Source organism: Colobus angolensis, unplaced genomic scaffold (genome assembly GCF_000951035.1).
Source record: "Colobus angolensis palliatus isolate OR3802 unplaced genomic scaffold, Cang.pa_1.0 Scaffold364, whole genome shotgun sequence".
NCBI lineage: Eukaryota > Metazoa > Chordata > Mammalia > Primates > Cercopithecidae > Colobus > Colobus angolensis.
In genome coordinates this window covers 1,313,193-1,320,743 of record NW_012116977.1, presented here as the reverse complement: position 1 = coordinate 1,320,743, position 7,551 = coordinate 1,313,193, and positions in this window count along the sequence as shown.

Genomic DNA, 7,551 nt, shown 5'->3' with positions numbered 1-7,551 from the left:
GCTCTTATTTTTTGAATTTCCAGCTTTTCTGCCCTGCTTTTTCCCCATCTTTGTGGTTTTTATCTGCCTGTGGTCTTTGATGATGGTGACGTACAGATGGGGTTTTGGTATAGGTGTTCTCCCTGTTTGATAGTTTTCCTTCTAATAGAACCCTCAGCTGTAGGTCTGTTCGAGATTGCTTGAGGTCCACTCCAGACCCTGTTTGCCTGGGTATCAGCAGCAGAGGTTGCAGAAGATAGAATAGTGCTGAACAGCGAGTGTACCTGTCTGATTCTTACTTTGGAAGCTTCCTCTCAGGGGTGTACTCCACCCTGTGAGGTGTGGGGTGTCAGACTGCCCCTAGTGGGGGATGTCTCCCAGTTAGGCTACTCAGGGGTCAGGGACCCACTTGAGCAGGCAGTCTGTCCGTACTCAGATCTCAACCTCCATGTTGGGAGATCCACTGCTCTCTTCAAAGCTGTTGGATAGAATCATTCGCATCTGCACAGGCCTCTGCTGCTTCCCCTTTTGTTGTTTAGCTGTGCCCTATCCCCGGAGGTGGAGTCTACAGAGACAGGCAGGTTTCCTTGAGCTGCTGTGAGCTCCACCAGTTGGAGCTTCCCAGCAGCTTTGTTTACCTACGTAAGCCTCAGCAATGGCGGGCGCCCCTCCCCCAGCCTCACTGCTGCCTTGCGATTAGATTGCAGACTGCTGTGCTAGCAATGAGGGAGGCTCCGTGGCCATGGGACCCTCCCGGCCAGGTGTGGCTATAATCTCCTGGTGTGCCCGTTTGCTTAAAGTGCAGTTTTGGGGTGGGAATTACCTGATTTTCCAAGTGTTTGTGTCTCAGTTCCCCTGGCTTGGAAAAGGGATTCCCTTCCCCCTTGTGCTTCCCAGGTGAGGCAATGCCTAGCCCTGCTTCAGCTCTCGCTGGTTGGGCTGCAGCAGCTGACCAGCACCAATTGTCCGGCACTCCCCAGTGAGATGACCCCAGTGCCTCTGCTGAAAATGCAGAAATCACCGATCTTCTGTGTGTCTTGCACTGGGAGTTGGAGACTGCAGCTGTTCCTAATCGGCCATCTTGCTCTGCCCCTCCATTTGTTTTCACATTAAGCACCTATCCTTAATATTTCATAGTAGGATGTGTTACATTGTGATTTCTTTTTAATCTCAATCATTACTGCCTGATATAGAGTGATAGTAAGAGGTAAGAAACATCCACAAATCATTTGCATTTCAAAATATTCAATTTCTAAATATTCAGTTCAGCTGAATTTTTTCACTAGTTATTTATTAATTTACCCAACAAACATTTATATAAATTTTAAGAACCTCCTATGTGCCTGACACTGGGTATTTAATGATGAAACAACCTGGTTCCAGAATTCATAGATATAATAATATAACCCACACTTATAAAGTACTGATCAGTTTATACAGTGAAGTTTATTCACCATGGATTATTATGTATTTGGGGAATCATTTATAACTTCTAAATCTTATATAACCTTATATTTTTACCTATCACAAGTCATTCGCATAACATTTCATTTATTCAAAAATTCATTTGTCTATTTTTGCAACTATTGATTAGACTTTTTAGCCTATGCTCATAAAGCTGTAGAATAAGAGCTGATATACTATAGTGAGTGCCTGATATAACGATTATGCTTTCTCTTATGAAAACAAATGTTATTTGTAGCTTTTACTTCCAGATATTAATCATTATATTACAAACCTTCTGTTGTAAAAATTAGTAACCTTTCTGATATGCATTTTAACATCTCAATCATATTTATTTTGAATGGTCATCTTTAATACATGACTATACTTAAGCAGGAACTATTTCAGTAGGTTTTATAACCTTGGAATTTTAGTATTCATGCTATTGTTATTTATTTAATTATTATTTGAACCGATGTTTGTCAGTTATTTGGCTTCAGATTTTATATGATACAAAAATAATGGTACAGTGTTACTTTGTTGGCTTGCGAAGAATTATACCATCTGGTATTCATACCTTTGTTTAGTCTTTCCTTGTTGAATATGGGTTTAACTGTTACTTGATTTAATCAATAGCAGAGGTGCGCTATGTTTGATTGTGACCCAAACCTTAAGAAAGCCTGACCTTTTAGACTTACACATTTTGGGGAAAACTGGCCACTACATACAAAGTCTGACTTCTTTGAGATGGCTATGGGGAGAGAATCTCAATGCAGCCATGTTTAAGGAGCACTTAAAGACATACTGAGAACCCTGCATTATAAACAAGCTAAGCTCACCACTGACAAGGGTCAGGTTATCAGTCATCTACTAGAATCACAGCATCACAGCTTCAACGAAGATAAGAAAGATACTTTTTGGCAAGTCAGCACACCTAACCAATTCTAGTAACCTTAAAGAAAACAAAATTTACCAGACTTTATAAATACAATAGGTGAAATATCGTGAAGAAATGTCTTTGTTCTGTTTTTTCTTGGTTGGGGGAGAATTATTCCTAATGTCAAGGTAAAAGAATAAGTAATACAGAATGTAAAAAATATGTAATTATATACAATCATGTAATTATATATAATTTCTAGATAGACATTAGTTCTCTGACTTCAGGAGTTATTCAATATGACATGGTCGAATGAGTTTCTTTGGTTAACATTTCTTGATACATCTATGTAAATGATCAGGCCAAAACATGAAAAAATCAGCTCTTTTGTGTAATTACGAATAATCTTTGGAGATTCTTTATGATTTAAATGGGTAGTTAAGTAAAACATATTTTACAAATATTTAGGCAAAAGATTAATCATATATTTTTAATGTCATATGGGGATATTGTTTAACAAATTCACTTAAACATTCTTTATGTATTTGGTAAAATATATGCTTTGTGTCATATATATTCTTGTTGGTAAACACATATGCCAGGGACCTGTTGAATACAGTGGTAAGATAATAGGCTCTAGAGTCATTTTACCTGTATTCGTATCCCAAATATACTTGTATCTGTTTGGCTTTCAGTATATCCTACAAGTTAACACTCATTTAGGAAAGATTTTCACATTAATACAACACTTGATGAAGGCAGAAAAAATAGATAAAGGGCCCTGTTCTTCATCAGAAATGTTAACATTTTCTGAGAAACACTATTGCCCCCATTTCCACTCACCAGCTTTCTACTTAGGTCTAATTGGCTATAACTGGATATATTGCCACACATAACACAGAGCATCAGTAGGAGATTTTCTAATAGGAGTGACATGATTGTGTTATACCAATTTGTGACCTATTTCCTCAAGTAGGGCTAGTGTCACCCTGAGCAAACTTGTAATTTTATCTGTAAAGAAGGATGTGAACATTTATTGGATAGAAAATCAGTAGCGTCTGCTTGGATCTATCCTTTTGTCTACTCAAGATGCATACAGATGTTATATTCCACATGTAGAATGTAAGGGAAATGCATTGATTTTAATTTACCTCCTTAATAAAGTCTTATTCAGTTTTTGCTTGAGTTCCAGTAATTTTAGAGACAATTGACTCCATCAAAGTCTATAAGTGGCTCCATGTATGGCACACTGTAGCCATAAAAGCATTTATCTCCCCTAAACATCTCTACTATAAAATTATAGAGATGGAACATGATAACTGCAATAAACTCCCCTTTTCAGAATAGGGAATTTAAGAAACATCTAGAAGTACATTTCAAATCCTGAATGACAAGAATTACAAAAAAACAGACCTATGCTAGTGGTCTTATTTTCTTGATTCTGTCCTCTGAAATGATCTTTCCTGTTTATTACTCTTCATGGTTACAGCTGATATGGACTTATTTTAGGGAATATGTAACTTTCAGGGTCCATTTTATGTTGGTGAAAATTCATGGATCCAGAAAATGCTTTTAAGTGTTGAAGAGTTAAGAGATGTGTCTAACTAGTCTTGTTTTTGTGCTTTGTGTTGTGATTTATTGACATTTGTATATTTTGTCAATCAAATTCCTTCCTATACTTTATAACTATAGCCAATGAGTTTGTAGACATAGTTTTGATGCTGAGGAATTAGTTTTTGTTTTGTCGCTAGTTCAGTTTGGTTATTTTATCTATCATCCTACGCATTCTGTCTTTTCATTAATCTTAGCTTAGCTTAATGGACACTGTCTTCAAGTATTTCAAAACAATAGTCTTTTGACAGTAGGCAATACACTTGACATAAGCTGACCAAAAATATTTGAATGCTAGGTACTTAACTCAATTTTATTTTATATTTACTTTGATTCTTTATCATAATTTCAGTTTCTATTTTAGATTCAGGGGTACATGTGCAGGTTTGTTACATGGGAATTTCGTGTGCTGCTGAGGTTTGGAGTATGGTTTATTCCATCACCCAGATAGTAAGCATAATACTTAATAGTTTTTCAACCCTTGGTCTCTTCTCTCCCCCTTCTAGCAGTCCAAGTGTGTATTGTTGCCATCTTCATATCCATGAATACCTAACATTAACTCCTACTTATAAGTGAGAACATGTGGCATTTGGTTTTCCGATCCTGCATTAATTTGCTTAGGATAATGACCTCCAGCTGCATCCATGTTGCTGCAAAGGACATGTTTTTATTTCTTTTTATGGCTGCATAGTATTCCATGGTGTATATGTTTTCTTTATCCACTCTGTAACTGATAGCCAACTAGGTTGATTTCATGCCTTTGCTATTGTGACTAGAGCTGTGATAAACATATAAGTGCATGTTTCTTTTTGGTAGATATGTTTTGGTAGATATCTACCAAACCATACACTAAGTGATGGGATTGCTGGGACAAATGGTAATTGTGTTCTAAGTCCGTTGGAAATCTCCAATCTGCTTCCCATAGTGGCTGAACTAATTTATACTTCAATCAACAATGTATAAGTACTCCTTTTTCTCCACAACCTCTCCAAAATCTGCTTTTTTTTTCAATTGTTAATGATAGCCATTCTGAAAGCCATTCTGATGGCATCTCATTTGCATTTCTCTTATGATTAGTGATGTTGAGCATTTCTTTCATATGTGTGTTTGCTGCTTGTATGCCTTGAGTGTTCCTGTGTTTTGCCCACTTTTAAATTTGGTTATTTGTTTTTTGTTTGTTGTATTGTTTAAGTTCCTTACAGATTCTGGACATTAGCCCTTTGTCGGATGCATGGTTTAAAAACATTTTATCTTATTCTGCAGGTTATCTGCTTTCTCTGTTGATTATTTATTTTATTGTGCTAAAACTCTTTAGTTTAATTGGATCCCACTTACCAATTTTTGTTTTAGTTACCATTGCTTTTGAGGACTTAGACATAAATTCATTCCCATGATTGATGTCCAGAATGGTGTTTCCTAGGTTTTCTTCTAGGATTCTTATAGTTTGTGGTCTTACATTTAAATCTTTAGTCAATCTTGAGTAAATTTTTATGTATGGTGAAAGATAGGGATTCAGTTTTATTCTACTCCATATGGCTAGCCAGCTATCCCAGTGTCTTTATTGAATAGGGAGTCCTTTCTCAATTGCTTATTTTTGTCAACTTTGTCAAAGATTAGATATGTAAGTATGTAAGTATGCAGCTTTATTTCTGTGTTCTGTAACCTGTTCCATTGGTCTATGTGTCTGTTTTTGTATCAGTACCATATTGTTTTGGCTACTGTAGCCTTACAGTATAGTTTGAAATTGGGTGATGTCTCCAGCTTTGTTCTTTTTGCTTAGGATTATTTTCTGCTGAGGCATTTACTATGTTCAGCTTGCTTGATAAAACTTGGATTTTTCAACCCTGCAAGGCTATAGGCAGAAATTGACTATTTCATAAGATCTTATTTTCCTTAATCCTTGATTTCAGATTGATCACTTATAACTTACGCACTCCAATGTTTGATATTTATTTTTCTTGTATGTTCTAGTACTACAGGCTCCTTCAGTCTATATTCTGAGATCCAATGTATAGCAGTAATAGCTTGATGAAATGTTTTGCCACCACATAAAATAAGACATCAATTTTCAGCTGGGAATGGCTATCCATCACTAATATTGTTTTATTATACATATAGTAAAATCTACACTGTAGGTTTTATAAATTGTATTAATTTCTGGTACTAAATTCTATCCTAACTTGCTTATTTACAATTGTTAAGAGGAAGTAATGAAAAAATTCATGTAAGACTCTGGAGAAAATTAAGTGAAATTATCTGTATATATCACTAAGAGATGCTCTAGTGTACAGTCCTTTATCATTCATTGGTATATTTAGAAATATAGTTTCTCAGTTATTTAATGTATATAAGAAAACAAATAGGTTAAACTATTTCTGATATTCAAGTGTTAAGAGCAAATCTCAAAAGGAAGTGTAAAGAAGTATTAAGACAAACATATATTTAAATTATTTATCAACATCACGCACCAAGGCCTATTGTGGGGAGGGGGGCTAGGGGAGGGAAAGCATTAGGAGATATACCTAATGTAAATGACGACTTAATGGGTGCAGCACACCAACATGGCACATGTATACATATGTAACAAACCTGCATGTTGTGCACATGTACCCTAGAACTTAAAGTATAATTTTAAAAAAAAATAATAAAATAAACTATTTATCCTAAGCACATCTAATATTTGTTTCTTGTTTTAGGCTCAATGTAGACAGGGCTTGAAAAATGTTTGAGGACAAGTTGTCCTTTCCACTGAACAGCCTGTGTTTGGATACTTTGATTTACAGTTCAAAGAAATGTAGGCAGTACACATAACTTGATTTATTTTTCTTTTAAAATGTACTATTTTTCCCCTTACTCTTTACTTCCAAGCCTCCACCACTCTGCATTGCTGGCTGGTTCCAACTAAATTGAAGGAGAAAAAAACCACTAATACATTCACTTTGAGGTGAAGTAATTTAATATTATCCCATTGTTGCATCAGGCAGCAGTAAATTAATGAAGGAGGGTCAGGCTTGTATTTTCTAGCAGTTTATTAAACCCATAATAATCTAGGTCCATGCTAAATCATAAAAACATATGGTATATGAATTTGAAATAATGACAAAATAATATGTAATATCTATTTGTGAGTGTAATTGCTAACAGGAGTATATATTAATTTTGTAATATAAGATATACAATAATTAGTTCAGTACTTGTCCCCAGTAGCCTGCTCCCACATTGGTAAAGTTATCTCTTTACAGAGATAAAGGATAAAATTCTGCCTAAATGTAACCAACCATTAATAACAATTCTGGGAGCTTATCTATGTCAGGAATAATTTTCTGGTATGATGAAAGCATTCGACCACAAAGTAAACAACTTAAAATGAATAGTGGTCAATGGACTATAATGAGATAAACATAATATCTGGCTTTTTTGAGTAGTAAGGTGAATTCTTACTTTTCACTATATTTCACTGGGTATTCAGAATAATACAAATTATATTAGTATCATAAGATGGAGTCATCATGTCCAAATTTTAGGAAGTATGCACATTTTTATCTCCTACCGTAATAGTTTATTTACATTTTTATTGATACATATTAGATGTACATATTATGGGAGTATATGTGATTTCTTGATGCATTTTTATACTGTGT